The 16,912-nt window shown below is 28.9% G+C and overlaps 1 protein-coding gene and 1 non-coding gene across 3 annotated transcripts in view; both read right to left on the reverse strand.

Moving 5' to 3' along the window:
• The window catches only part of LOC142326979 (uncharacterized), a 226,633-nt gene that overhangs the window by 100,777 nt on the left and 108,944 nt on the right, over positions 1-16,912 (reverse strand). The gene's annotated exons all lie outside the window — the stretch shown is intronic.
• Positions 7,561-7,632, reverse strand: TRNAD-GUC (transfer RNA aspartic acid (anticodon GUC)). The gene has a single exon. It is a non-coding gene; the product is annotated as a tRNA-Asp (tRNA).

Below are 16,912 nucleotides of genomic sequence, written 5' to 3' on the forward strand. Positions count from 1 at the left end.
CACCTTCAGGAGGAATTTATAATTAAAATATACAAAAAATGTAAAATTCACATAATAAAATTAAATAAATAACAATTGATTCTCATTTTGTAATGTTAGAGTCATAAGTTAAAGTAACTACGTCCGTTTTATAAGAGTACCACAACTGCTATCTCTTATAAAATTATTATCTCTAATAAAATCAATAATCTCTTATAACAATTGTGATACTTATTAACTTGATACTTTTTAACTTATGACTTTAACATCACAAAATGACGATCAATTCTTATGTATTTTATTTTATTGTATGAATTTTACATTTTTTAATTATAAATTCCTTCTGAAGATGGAAGAATAGCCGAAAGCGCGTGAGGAAGTCAAATGGAATTTTGGTAAGTTGTTCTTAAAATTGTGTATAAAAGTTATAATTTCACGCATGTGTGTGTGTGTGTTTTTTTGAGCACGTGCGCGCATAAATGCGTTTGTTATGAGTACGCGCTGTTTTATTTATCGTTTGCATGTAACAATTGGGTTCAGGGAAGAAGGCAATAAGGAAGGAAAAGTTTTATTGCGTAATTATTAGAATATTATTTTAGTTTTACAAACAAAATTTAAGTTGTAGACAACCGTCGGTTATTTTAAATGAGAATACTGAAAATTATTTTCTTTCTGTTAATAAAAGCAAATAACAGGATTACTAGAGAACATGCAATATACAGCAAGCAGCTCTTGTAATCACGCAAAACGCAACGGCGATTACAAGAAATTGCGTGTACTTTACACAGTAGGCCTGCTAGCTGAGGCACAATATTATAGTGAGGAAGATAGGCCAAAAATAAAAGGTAAAAATGGTGTAATATTTTATTATATTAAATATTATAGACAAAATATATTAATTAATTTTTATTTATTGAAATGATCTTCAAAAACATTTCACTTATTTATTTTTATGAGGTTTGAAATGATAATTTTTTAAATTTCTTTATAAGTATTTTTTATGTGTAATATTGTAACCTATCACTTAGTAATTATTTGGTTTAAACTCTTTTCACGGACTTTTATTCATTCTTTACAAGATTAGTGCATGTAATTACGTACAATGTCTATCATTCTGCTGTTATCAAATCGTCATAATTCTATTCCTGAATCTTCAGATTTGATCACCAAATTTTTCTGGAAGGGAACCTGATTTCCTCTTAGGTATTGGGTGCATTCACAACAATTAGATATTATATCGTCAACCTGGTGCAATATTGTCACATTCTTGAGCAAGTGCAATCGTTACCTTCTACAATCTATCTAACCAGTCGCTTCCAAACTGTTATCAGCATTATTCTCTCATTGAGTAAGAGAGTGATTAAAATTGATATTATGAACAGGACAAGCAACCTGGCAACTACGTTTCAGGCAGTCCCAGCTTTTCTTCCATAAATGAGTTTAACTCAAAAGAACAGTATCATTCGGGTAAATGAAACGAATATTTTGATACTTCATGAATATCGTTGCAGCCATTCTGGAGTTACAGGAAAAAACAAATTGAAAATAATAAATACCATCTTTCAGGTATTCTTTTTTGACATATCACTCTCTTCCCGGTATTGTCATACGAAAAACTAATAATAATTAAATATTTTGTTATATTCACCCTATTGTATACGCTATATAAGAAGGATACCCTTAAAAGTAAATAATTTCAACAATCCTGGCATCAAATTTTAATATAAAGTAGAAAAGAAAATTGCGATTTTTAATTGGCGTTTTTATCTTTGTTCTTAAAATATTTAAAAAAAATACATTTATACAATCTTCTCCAACAAAATTGATTTAGCTACCTAAGAAAATAAATTAGATAAATAGTCTGTACTAAAATAGGGTAAAAATATTTTTTAAATGTTTACTAGTTCTGTTAAAATCATATTCATCCTTTCACCTCCTTGAAAAATAAATATAAAAATTTTTCTAATCAAATAAACTTTGCAGTTACTACTAATGAAATATAATGTGTTGAAAATGTTACTTTTTAATTTAAAAATTAAATGCTATTACATTTTCATTATTTAGAATAAAATAATCTAATTCATAAAAAGTCAAAGTTGATTGTAAACATGAATTAAACATTTTTATAACCAATTTTAGTGATATATTTGATGTCAATTCTCAATAACTTTTAATTTTAAATTATTTCAGCATATATTTCTTACTTTACTGAGTTAACTCATCTATAGTTCACGTAAATAATAGAAGTACACAGCGTAGAGCAATTGCAATTAAAGTACTCTTCACAATTACATTTAAAATATTTAATTTCAATCTTTACTTTTAAACTTTATTCTTCTTAGTTCCCATAACTCTATTTCCAATGTCTTTGGGATTTATAGCATCAAAATCATTTATTATTCTTCGTGAGTGTCGAACTAACCACAGGAGATCAGAATGCATCTTTTTCTTTCATGATTTCTTGATTTAAAAAAAAAATTAATAATTTTATACTTACGTAAATGTTAGATGATATTAAGTATTATCTAGTTTTTTTTAAAAATTTAACATCGATAAGAGTGTAATACCTATCTATCTAATATATATATATATATATATTTGTGAATTAGTATGCATTTCGAAGACTGAAATAAGTTTGCATTGTAATCATGAGCACTTATAATTTAAAAATCAGAGCACTGGATGGACAAATAAATTATACAAAATGACTTACACGTAAATTAACAGTGACACTAAAGTGGTACAAAAGTTATTTTACTAAATCTTTTTCAAATATTTAGAAAAAAAATCATAGGTATTACATTATGGAAGTACATTTACATAAACCCTTTATCAATTACCTTGGTGAATGATGTCGTATCATCGTTTATGATATCTGAAAATTTCTGAAAAAAAGGAGTTAGCTGAATATTTATTTTTGAAAATTACATTTTTTTTATAATGATTACAAAATTTATAAGAACGATTTATCATCATCCCCTAATACCTAGTTTGGCAGACCGGTCATTTAAGGAGCAGACCATAATCTGCAGGTGCAGTTTAAAACCTAACAATGCAATAAAACGCACGCAGTACAAAATTCGATTCAAACTGCCGGACGCCATCCTCTCTGTTTTTAATATTACGCTCGTAATTTATCATATTGCGAAATGAAAGGAATTGACCTTTATTAAGTGATTTCCAGAATCTAAGACTACGAGCTCGGATGTAGAGGAAATTCAAAACTTGAAGAAAAGAAACTTCAAATACGTATAAGAATTATTGATATTTCCTTATCCTTCATAAAATATAAATTTTGTTATTATTTATACTTTTTGGCACAGTACAAGGAGAGAAGTAACACAAAAATTTATGAAAAAAAGACTCAGTACTATTTTACAAGTTAAGTAATTTACAAATTTTTAAGTACGAAATCAAATTCAGTATTGTAATTTTTTTTTTAATCCCACACTTGTAAATTCTGAGAGTTGTTATTACAAAAATTATGTTTTTTTTTTTTCATTAGTACTTCTACATCTACGTCTATTATTAATACTGAAAAAAGAAATCTTATGTTGCACCCTTAATGGAAGCATATAAACGCGATATTTCGGAGCACATGTCTTATTCTGTAATGGCTGCTAATGTGTAACAAATTCACCAAAAATAATCGAAAGTATAAGAAGGATGATGAGGAGCGAATATTTACGTTCCGAATAAATATTAGATGGTATTAAGGGTAAATGATTCTTAAACAGATGATCAGATTTTTATGTTTGAGTCTCTTGCTTTTATTCTATTCATTTTAGATATTATATTGTCTTCAAGACATTTGGATTCCTTAAATCATATTTTGATGAATTCTGCAATTGAATCCCTTTAAACTTTAAAGAGTAGTTTAAATAGTTTTGAAAATAGATCTGATAAACTTCAAACGCCTAACATAAATTTTTACTGTACGTTTTTAATGAAGTGATCATTTCAGTGTAACAAATGAGATATTCAAATACACTAAGAATGAGCAGTTTTTTAAAAATAACTTTTCTTCTTTATTAGATAAAGATGGCAGTAAGTATGCGGCGTGGCTAAGGAGACATGATAAAAGAAATTTATGTGCTCAATTTAATTTAATTTATATGTTCTAGAAATTTATAAAAGAAATTCTCGATACTAAATGGAGAATCGGTTTGCTGCAGGACGTACCGGAAACTACATTCCTATTAATATATCCCGGTCATTCCAAAAATCAGATAATTGGATAAAAGAAATATCGCTTTGTTTTATGTTTTGTCAATAATGTTAAAAATGTTTAATTAATTTTAATATGAGTTCTTAACTTGTCCTTGAGTATTTTGTTGTTTTTTTTTTTGTTTGTAGGGTGAGTAGGCTGGCTTCTCATCGTCACTATCCTTTCCGCTTTCAGAAGAGAGGGGACAAAAACAATTGAATTACGAGTTCGTAATAACATCAGCTTGACAACTCCTACTTCTCTCGTGACAGCTCTACTTCAATGCTCCATTCGTTGCTTCACTAAGCGGGAGAGATCTCATTTCATTACATGTAAGTTGAAAAACCTTCTACTCTCCTCCTGTTAGTGAGCAGTGAGCTGTTATTCTTACAATAATTTAAAATAATTACCAGGATGATTGTATTATTTGGATAATAATAAAGCCGAATGGAACAATAATTTTATTTATTTTCTGGTTGATAGAATTACGGAGAAGCTTTGAAACTTGTACGTGAAATATGGAAATGGAATTTTGCAGCGTATGAAAAATGTCATGCCTGACCGGGATTCGATCCGGGGACTTCCGGATGAAATGCCGAGATGCTACAACTCCACCACGGTGATCGGCAATTTATATCTCTCGTTTCAGTCAGCGTTCTCATCATTCAGTAAAAAGAGAGGGGGCAAATTTGCTGTTAATATAATACAAATTTTGCCACACCACTAAATTTTGATCATATTTTTTAAAAAATCGAATTAATTTACAGTCGATAGGGAATAAAACTCAGAAAAAAGAAGTTTCGTACCACTACAGAAAAAAACTTATCGCGTCACGCAAAGTAAGCCGGTAGGTTCTATAAAGTATTGACTTTTCCTATAAGTATTTCCCTTCAATAAAAAATTTAATTCAAAAGTTTTTTTCTTCCTTAAGTACTCTTCATTCCCCGTAATTTAATTATTCAAGTGGATTCTTGATGACTTATGAAGCTGCACGTGTACCGTAATTCAGAGTACTATTTTTTTAAACAAAACACGCTGGGGAATTCTGTAATATATTATTAGGAAAATTTATATAAAGATGAATACCACATAAATATTATCATAGAAATAAATTACCTCAAAAATAAATATTAACAATTATTAAAAATACATATTTAAAAATAACACATCTGCATTTATAAAGTAAATAATTATTATCTAGGGAAATAACTCAAGGAATACCGAAGTAAAACTTATGGTTGTCATTCTACATTTAAAAATTAACCTAAATTTTTAGTTCATTTAATTTATGGACTGTAAGTTCTTAATTGTATTCCTTTTTAAAATTAATCCAGTTTTATCATTAATATGATGTAAACGTTTCTATTTCACATTTTTCAGTTACTCATAACCGTCTTGTTTGTAATTTTATTAAATAAACGAATCAAGGTTTAACTTATATTGATATATGATAGAATATAAATCATTCGTACAACCAATCATATATCAATAAAATTTTGACGTTCAGTCATGTCAAAAATTAATTATGATTTTGAATGAACGTCTACCTTTTCTCAAAGAACATAATAGAGATTTCTGAATCTGAGTTTCATATCTTTTGTACTACCGTTTCTTTCGATATTTTTAATAAAACCAAAAGTGATCAGTACATTTATTATTATTATTTATAAATAAGTAATTCTTAGATCTGTATAAATAAAAATAAAAATGTTCGTTTGTTCAAATCTTAAATCTCCGAAAGTTCTTCACCGACTGCTTTGAAATTTTGACACAACGTTACATTCGAATATGCGCGTGTTTTTATATACCTACTATTTATATACCTAAGATGTCTCACCTGTGACAGGTAAAAAAATGCTTTTTTTTAAAAATAGCGCTGTTGAAAGTAAAAGCAACACACGTTTACTAAATATTTTACGATTCTATTTCAATGTTTCCGATATGTGTGTCCGCTGTAGACTAAAAAGCTACTGGACCGATCTACGCGTGGGGAAAACGGGAGAAAGGGAAAAATCGGAAAATCGAAAAAGGAAAGAAGGTAAAAAAGGGAAGAAGGGGAAAAAAATAAAAAAGGGGAAACGGGGAAAAGGAAATGGAAATGGGAAATAGAAAGAAGAAAAACGAAAAGTGGAAGAGGGGAAAGATGATGAGTGAAGGGGAAATGGGGAAATGGAAAGGGGAATGGGGGACACAATGCGGTAAAACGAAAATGGGAAAGTAAAATGGCGGAAAGGGAAAGGGGGAAAGGAACGGAGAAAGGGAAGAGGGGAAAAGTGAGAAAGGGAAAAGGTTAAATTTTGTGAAGTTCCGTAATGTTTATTTTGTTAATGTTTCATAAAAATTTCAATTGTGTTAATTTAATATATATATACTCAAATCTAGCAATATCAAAGCATTGCTGGGTCTGCTAGTATTTAAATAATTTTTTAAAAAATACTAATAAATGCTTAATTAATGCTAATAAATGCTATAAACAAAAGTTCGGTTTAAATTGACTGACCTAGTGCGAACATGTTTGAACATGTACTACGAACGTACACTAGTGTGAATGCAACATTGTAACGTAACGGGATACACAACAAAAAACCCCATTTGAAAAATTAAAAATTAGTACTACTTATCTTTTTAAAATTTTTCATTTTTGAAGCCATTGCCAAACCAAATAACTACAAACATCTTATTTACCCTTAATTTCGCAGTGATAAAGAGATTTAAAAATAAGCTGTTTATTTATTTAAAGTAAGTTTCTTGATGTCTATTATATTTCATTACCAATTTATTTTCCTTTATATATTTTAATTTAAACCATCAACAAGCCAACAAAAAAAAAACGCACGCTATATAAAAAATATTAGTCAAAAAACTCTTACATTATCACTATGTATTTTGATAAAGATGTAAAATGGGAATGTATAAAAACGACATTAAGTAACGAGTATCAAAGATGAGTTAGGTCATTTAAAACAAGGGAATACGTATTATTTATTACCTCAAGTTTACAAACTAATTTTCTTGAACTTTTACATAAATTACCTTGAATATTAGATCTCAAAAATTATGCAAGAATAATCACTGTGCTATAAGATGGCAGTACTACGTAATAATTACTATAAATAAATCAAATATATTATCAAACTTTTAATGTAAATAAGCAATTTTTCGTTAAAAACTACTTTCGCTGCTGCTTTTCGATCACTAGCGGACTTCACTGTAACAAATATAATCTTTGAAATCGTTACATTTGTTCGAGAACAAGGTTTGATCTTACATTAAAAATAAAAATAACATTAGTATAAAGAGAATAATAAAATAATATTGATGATGATTATATTTTAAATTATAAAATATTTTTAAAAAAATCACAAAAAGATATCCTCCCCGGCGGGGAATCGAACCCCGGTCTCCCGCGTGACAGGCGGGGATACTGACCTCTATACTACCGAGGACCCACGTTATCAGCCCAATATCAATAAAATTTTAAAGTAACTTGTAAGATTTCGGTATTTAATATCACGTTAGTCAATTTCCCGTTAAGAAATAAAAAAAAACTTTCTTATATTTAAAAACGAGGATTTTGGGAAAGATTTTGGAATTTTTCCAGCAGTGTAGTTTCTTTCTTTTTACATATCGTCTTTTTAATTAGAGTAATACTAACAAGCAAACAATTTTTAACACTAATAAGTAGCGTTTTTATTAATATAATTTTTTTTTTAAATGCAAAATTTATTTATATTTTATAGTTCTTTATACTTTACACTCTACTTTATGCATTTTTAAGTATACAATTTTTTTTTTTATATTCACTGTCAATAAGTGAGTTTGTATGATCGTCAAAAAACAAATTAGAAGGTATAAAAATGTTTAAATCATTATCATTTCTTTTTTAACAAATCTGACAAAAAATACGACTCGTACAACATTTGAACTCTAGGAAGCAAAAAAAATCAAAATTAAGACTTCTTAAAAGCATACTTTCTTTGTGATTAAATTAAAACGATTAGTTAAAAACCCCACAATTACAAAAATAAAAACCTCGTTTCGTATATATATCTATCCGTATTCAAAATATATAGCTTTTTTATTTATACCCTGAGCAACGAAAGAAAACGGTTGAGTTTTTCAAACATTATAACTTTGTAACAACAGAAAAATGTATACAAAATTAAAATGTTTTATTTTTACATTACTTTATCAAGAACTCGTTTAAATAATAAGAAAATTATCACTCACACGTTCAAAAAAAATAAATATGGATTTTTAAAACATTTCAGACCATAAAATTTCTGAGCTCTACAACTTTGACAAAATAATTCTTCAAGAAAAAAAAAAAAAAATATATATATATATATGTGTGTGTGTGTGTGTGTGTGTGTGTGTGTGTTTAAAATTTGGATTTTAATCTTTCTTTCATAAAATTGTACTTCGTTTCAGTTATTATTTTGGCAGAAGTTGGATTTAAAAAAAAATGTTTACTCCATCTCTAAAATAAAAAAAAAGCATTTTAGTAGTAGTAAACAGTTTTTGATAGAAGTTACGAGTAAAGGACAGCTTCGTTTTTAAACTTGAACAAACAGCTGAAAAACCAAAAAACAGCGAAATTCATGAAATCAAAAGAAGAGATTAATGAAATCAGATAAATTAACTTAAACACGGTTACTATTTTTAACATTACAAATCATATATTATTACCGTAGATAATGTGTTATTAATATTTCTGCAGGATAATGAATGAAACATTAAGTACTTATTGTACGAAACGGAAGCTGATAATTGAAAAATGATGTTGATTTTTATAATGAGCGTACTAGGTTAAATTTTACAACGTGGTGCGTTGCAAACTCAATACATAATATTAAATTATACGTTTAAACAATATTCTCACCATGTTCGCCAATGTTTTTCACAAATGTGCAGGTACTAAAAGGTAACTATGGTTTTAAACCTTAAATATTTAATCTCGCTAACTTTTGGTTAGAGAAATGCACTAATGTAAAGGACATCAGGTATTAATTTGGTATCGAATAACAACTCCATATCTGTATTTTTTTTAATAGGTTGATTTACCAAGCGTTTAGATATATAAAGAGGATAAATTAAAAATGTGCAACCCATATTAAAAACGAACAAAAAACCAATTGTACTAAATTTAATCTGTAAAAGAAAATTATATAAATCATATAAAAAAATATTTTTATATATTAATTTTTAATATTGATGGTTTTAAAATATGATGCGTAATAGGTTGCAGATTACAACGTAGTTTTGCAAACTCAATAAATACGAGTAATATTACAATATACATATACACAATATTCTCACCATTTTCGCCAATATTTTTCTCAAATGTGCAAGTATTAAAACTAAGATTTTAAACCTTAAACGTTTATCTCGATAACGTTTGGTTACGGAAAAAAATTAATATACAAGTATATAAGGATTTTTTTACTATCTTAAAATAACGAGGAGAATGATTGGTAAAATAATATACTCTTTTCAAAGGTTAATCTGCATTTAATTTTCATGGCAACGACGAACAAACAGTATTAATCATTTCGATTGAAAATTTTGAAATATTCTAAGATTAGGTAAAGTAGTTGTTCGCTACAGTTCATATCCCGTACGACCAGACCATTTTAATGTTACATTACGAGTATATATCGAAAACTTGCTTTCTTTGAATTATATTTTAATTTAATTTATCTAAACAATTCAACTAAAGTATACGGCGTCAACTGACGCAGTATACTTTATCTTGATTTGTTTTATCTGCCTCTGTCAGACATATGAGAGAATATTATTTCTATTAACTGTTAAAAGTTTGATGTACAAACTAATCTTCATTGATCTTAAATTTTAATTTCTAATATCATGTTAGCATATTATAAAATGAAAGAGTAAATAAAATCATATTATGAAAAAATAAACAAAGCTGTACAAGTTGTATATATTGGTGGATTTCTGTAACCCAGAATCCCTGTAGTTAGTTATTCATAAATACTGTTACACTTCAGAAGTTTTTTAAATTGAAAATCTTTTAGACTTTGAAATCAAAATTTAAATCGCGTAATTTTATTCTTTTTTCAAAACTAAATTTTACTCTAAAAGATTTTAACTACTCAATTCACATCACATATTAAATAACGGATTCTCATTATTTTTATATGTTTAACTTATTAAATAAATTTCAAAATTAACTAATTTAATTCTATTAGTATTTTCATGATTTCTTAAATAAATTATGTGTGTGTGTGTGTGTGTGTGTGTGTGTGTGTGTGTGTGTGTGTGTGTGTGTGTGTGTGTGTGTGCGTGTGTGTGCGCGCGCATAAGAGAAATTATTTTTCTTTATAACTTATCAAAGTGTTTTTGAATGAAATTCGTGTTATTGCCGTAGTATTTTTTTCCGTTTCATCAGCCCGAGTAAAAATGATATAAATTGAAATGGTCGAAATGTGCTGCATTCCCCGTTAGGTAGGCCCACAGGTGTAATTTTATCTCATTTTTATACCGGGCAACCAAAGGATATTCTTGCAATAATTTTCCATTAGGGCAATCTATTCAGCAAAAAAAAAAAGTATATATAAATATATGTTTCTTTTATTAGGGAAAGGGACTAAACCCCTTCGGTGAAGGTGAACAAGATAAAGACAATTGAACTTGTAATATATTTTATTTCTTTCAGGCTTAGTTTAAACATTATAATTTTATCGGGTCTTATTTTAACTTTAAAATTTAAAATTTGTATTCATTGTTCTATTGAATGATAAGAACGTACATTTTATTTATATTTCATTTTTCAAATAATTTCATTTTAAATAGATATTTTTGGGCTAGAATTATTTTTAGTAAATTCCACTAACTTTCTCAGTCTGCGCCACCCTGAGAAGTTAGTTCTCGATTTCGTACGTTTTACACTTCTCGTTTTTGTATTTTTCCTTTCCTTGCAGACCAAAATGGCTAATTCAACCTTACACTTCTTGATAAAATAAAGATATATAGTGTATAAAGATTCGGGGGAATATGCTTTCAAGGCTTACGCGTTAAATGTTTATAATTCCTTGTGTGAAATAGGCTTTATCTACTTAAGCGTAAATTTATTTTTTAGATTCTGAGCCTGAAAGTTTTAATATAAGCCCATACCAAATTCGCCCGTGTGAAGTATGCCGTCTCCCATCAGGTGCCTCCTCAGGTGGGTTAGTAAGTACAATCAAAGGCATATTTTAATGTTAGTAAGAGACTTAAATACTAGAATATTTAATCAATCGATTGATGGAATCCTTTTAAAGAGGGAGTTGTTAATGTGAATGCTCACCATTTGGTTGGTTTTGCTAATCACTTAATAGGAAGTTCCTTCTTTCAAAAAAAGCAGATTCATTAGTACACATGAAGTGATAGGGGATCGAGATCTATAATAGAAAATGTTTTAATTAATTGGCGCCGCCTAATTTCTACAATGATAGATGTACGAGTACATAGAGGTTCCGATATCGGTTCTGATAATTTTCTTTTGCTAGGAAAATTTCTTTGTTTCTGTAGATGGTAGAAGAAGGTTAAGCCGACTTCCGGTGATGCTGATGTACTAGTATATAAAGTTTATTTGCTGCAATATGAGAGTGTGAGAAATCTTTATCGACGATTGTTGGCAGAAAAAATGTCATGTAGACCAAAATCAGAAAATGTTGAAGAGGAATAGAAAAACATAAAGGAGATGTTACACAAAGCAGCAAATGAAGCTCTGGGACAGAAAAGGAAATACAGACATTCAAGGGTCTTAAATTATGAAGTGATGGGATTTCAAATGCAATTAATAGAAAGAAGGAGGCGTATTTTAAATTTTTGCAGTGTTGCCGATGAAGATAGGCTGGAATAAAGTAGAAGGAGGAATTTAGCAAAAACGATAGCAAGGAGAGCTCACTAGGAAGGTTTGTACAGTTTTGTTAATCTGTTAACGCACTTGAGGAAGACCTTCATTGGCAATCATTTGTTTATAAGATTATGAAAAATTTTGACAAATCACAAAAGGATTCTTTAGTACATAATGAGATTGAAAACGGGGCTTGGTATTACAAATTTCTTTGGTGTAGACTGTATGAGGGGGATGGTGAGGAGGATGAGTTAGAGGAGGCTGATTACGGAATTGATGAATTATTATCGATAGAGAAAGTTTCTAACGTGATCCGTTCCATAAGGAATCGAAAGGCTACAGGGGTGGAAGGATTAGATATGGAATTATTCAAATATGGTGAGCCGGTGTTTGTAAATAAACTAAGCAGATTTTTGAATCGGTGTTAGGAAAAACGTATTGTATCAGTGGAATGGAGTCAAGCCATCGTAAAAAATATTTTCAAGAAAGGTGATAGAAAAATTGCAAAAATTACATAGAAATTAGTGTAGTGAATAGCGCATATCGATCCCATTTATTTTAAACTTTTAAGGAAATCATTAACAAATATTGCTGACGTAGTTTTGGGCGACGAACAAAGAGGTGTTTTTCACTGAAATTATTTGTCGAAAAACGACGTGAACTTAGTTTAGAAACCCACAAACCGTGCTTCAATTTCGAAAAAGCCTTTGGTAGGGTTAATAGGAGGTCCTTATAAAGAAACCAATGAACAAAAGAAGCTTTCCAAAATAATTGATTGCAACGTACGGAATATGTATAAAAATTGTCGTAGAAACGGGTAAGAAGTTGCTACAAGAGATTAAAATAAACCAAGAATTAGGCAAGGTTGCAGTATGTCACCAATCTTTTTCATTTATATATTGATGATATTTTAAGAGAATGGAAAACAAAGATAACTGCTACTCCAGTAAATGAAGATTTTTATTATTAGTACAATCCCGCAGATGACCAGCTCCTGATTGTAGAATCTGAGGATGATCTACCAAAATCAACTCACCAACTTTCTGAATAAGAAATGAAATTTAAAATAAAAAAGAAAACTAAAGAGCAAGAATTTTGGGAAAGGATTCTGTGAGAGTAGTGAATAGAAATTATACTTTTCAAGTTTGAAAGATTTGTTCTGCGCGGGATCTATTTTTTCTAAATCTTTTTATATTTTGCTAAATTTTCATCTAGAGTTTTTTTCGACTCTATTAAGAAAGGTAAAGACTGCTAGTAAGGAAATTCCTGTTTAATTATTGGCTTCATTTTTATTTCACCTTTTATTTTCCATTTTCCAGGAATTTTCACCTCCTTCCAGATTTTCAAGAAGAATAAGTATCAATTAAATTTTCTCGGGATATTTTTAACAGTTCTCCGGTTATTGAATCTTCTCCAGAAGCATTATAATTATTTTAAGGACATGATTGTTTCTTTGAATTCTTTTTAAGACCGGCATTCTGAATTTAGGATTTGTTTGCTATGATGGAGAGTTAATCTTTACATTCTTCCGAGTTCATGGGGTACAAAATAACTGGCTAAAATTTCCTAGATTTCTTTATTATTTAATTCGAATTTTCCGTTTCTTTTCTAAAGTAAAAAATAGGGGGGTGAAAATTTAAAAATTTGAATTTTGAGTTGAAAATTTGGTAGGATTCGTTGGAATTTACTGTTTAAATGTTTATTTATAAATAAATAAATGTTCGTTATTTTGTAAATTTATGGTACTTAGCACATAATTTTCTTTAGAGAAGAAACCGTAATTGTTACCAATTTCAGAGGTTTTAGTCAAATGTCTGATGACCAAAATAAATAAATATCTTCAGTGGATAGATTAAAATTATAAATTCAGCTACATGCTTTAACAAGCAATAAACTAACATTAATGATTGGTCTAACAGTACTTCCATTGAAGTAATAAGTATTCTTAGTGTTGAATCGGTTACTATGTATGAACTTGTACGCAATATAACGTTACACTAACAATTCAACTGACTGTCCTTTCATTTTGTATGCATACAAATGCCTCCTCATTAATGTGACTTGACTTTATGAATATAGAATATATACAAATCATAATCACGTAACTTCCTCCACATTGTATCAGATAATGCACAATTCGTCTCACTCTACAGTAACATAGAGAATAACTTTTAAACAACTCCAGATGTCTATAAGTGGAATTATTCCATATTCGCCATCAACGTAGGCAATTCGATCTTAAATGGATATCCGATTCGTCCAATCGCATTCCTCTAAAAGATTATATACCGTCACGATTTGATAAGAAAAATTTGCGTCGTCACGTTGAAATTTAAAATAATATTTACATTAAAAAAGTCTAAAAATAAAAAAAAACCTTCATAAATTTATATTTAAGTTTCATATTTTTGAGATTGGAGCTAAGTAAAAAAACTTTCATACTCATATTATAGCACCGAGTTTAAAAAATTAAAGAAAAATTGATGAATTTAAAATATTATATATGTATTTGTATTGTTCATAAAATAATTATCATTATTTTATTTTCTGTTTTCTGCTTCTTTCTTTTTATTTTCAAGTAGAAAGGATTTCTGGAAAAAAAACGCTGATCGTATAGTAAATTTACTTTTAACCACTGCGTCTTAGAAGTTAAAATGAAACAAATTCAGGGAAGATGAAATACAAATATAAGTTAAGTCAGTTATAACGAATGTAAGCTAAGCATTCTAACAAGAAGAACAAAAACGTTAAGTTTAAAATTTGATAATTATTTTTCCACCAATAATCCCTAATAATTTTCTTAAATTTTTAACTAAAATTATTTTTTATACCACAATATTACGGTTTGTATTATACCATTGAGGTATAAAAATCTCGTATTATTTTTGGGACAAATAAAAAGAAAAATATTTAAAGAGGGTCAGTTTATCAGACAATCCAATTATTTGTCACAAAAATCTTCCACTCACCTTATCTTGATAAAACATACTACAAAACCACCAGAACATTCCTCTAAAAATCATAGAAAAATAATCCAAACGAGTCAGGTTGGTAAAGACATACAATAAACGATTATAAAATGCATACTGATCGAACTGAGAACTTTTCCTTTTACTGAAGTTGTATCGTACCTTTTGCTTGATGCTTGACTGCGGACCCGGCAATTCTTTCCGCAGAGGATGAGATGAGTATTTTATAGCGTGTGTGAAGAATGCCGTGCCTGACCGGGATTCGAACCCAGGACCTTCGGGTGAAAGGCCGAGACACTACCACTCGCGCCACGGAAGCCGGCTATATATTCGTTCCCTAAAAAATTCATTATAGAATTCTTCTTTAAAATTTGTACAAAATGATGGATTACTTCGCAAAAAATAGACATTTTACTCAAGAAATACTAAATTTTTTATGATTACGTTCTACATACATCAATTCAAAGTATGTAAATTTAAAGCCAAAATTAATCGGTTGTTAATTCCGTTAAAATCTTAGATCCGAAATTGTTCAAGACAAAAATTATAAAGATGGTACGAATTCTTTAACCATATTGGTTGATGTAGTGTACACTTTTATCACTTATTTGCCTCCATCAGAGATGAGCAAATTATGGTTATTTCTATATATGAGTAATTTTAAAATTAACGTATTAATTTTAAACTTAACTGAAATCGTGAATTTTTAACTTTCTGAAATCGTGCATTAATAAAAAATGACTATCTGAATCTTTTGGTCGTCAGGATCTTTCTTTTGTTCATAACAAATACTATTTATATCACTCATCCTCATTCATCCTTTAATGTAATTAATACCTGACGGTGATTCCCGGAGGCTAAACAGGAAAAAAAAAGGCTCACTTCTTCATAGTTAGTTTGTTTACATGAAGATATTAAGATAGTAACTGAATCTTCCGAAATGAATCAGTCAGTTGGCTAGCATATAAGAAACAAAAATGTTTCGTGATTTTATTGTGTAATTTTGCGCGCATTATTTTTCTAAACATATCCACATTTCAGAATAAACACGTCATTATCAAATTATAGATTAAAACAGCTTTTTAGTATACTTTGTCTAGTTTTTTATTAGTATAAATGTAATTTAACAAAATTTATAAATAAATGGGCAAATTACTTTCTTTCATTAACGTACATGTTTTTTTAACTACATAAGCTTGAAGCTTGTTTTACAGATGTGAAATTTTTTTTTAATAGCATTCTGAACAGTATATTAAGAATGAGTGAAAAAAAATTATTAATTCCGGTTGAGAAATTAAGAACAGCAGCATAGTTCGAAGAATTTTGTTTTTATGTACCGTGTAGGCGTGTTTTTTTATGTAAAAATTAATGAGAAAAACAAACTGACGCCACCGGCGTGGCGTCACTGCTAGGTTGGGTATTAACAAGTTGGGACACGCATGAATGAAAGATGAAAGAAGGAATAAGACTAAAAAGGAAAAGGAACAACAAGCAAGAGCATTTCTTTCACTTTTTAATACCAGGTAAACATATTTCAGAAGAGAAAAACGCATGTAACTGAAAGCAAAACGGCAACCTTGTAAAGCGTACCTATAGTACTTTTATAGTCTCCTGGTAGTACGGTGATTCAATTGATGAACAATGTGAGCTCCAACGCAGCGGGCATCCTGAATGTAGCGCAGTGAGTGAATAAACAGCGAGAAAAGGGAAGTAGATTAACGAAATACACGGAATTTTACATAGATAGCGCAGTATGCCAGTTGGATCAAATATTAACCAAATGAATTTCAACTGATTATATTTTTAAAATTTAAATGTACAATTTTTTTAACCATTTCTATTTGTAATGATTGTAATTTCAACTGAACATATATATTTAATTAACAAGCTGATTAA

Source organism: Lycorma delicatula, chromosome 6, assembly GCF_047948215.1.
Source record: "Lycorma delicatula isolate Av1 chromosome 6, ASM4794821v1, whole genome shotgun sequence".
Classification (NCBI taxonomy): domain Eukaryota; kingdom Metazoa; phylum Arthropoda; class Insecta; order Hemiptera; family Fulgoridae; genus Lycorma; species Lycorma delicatula.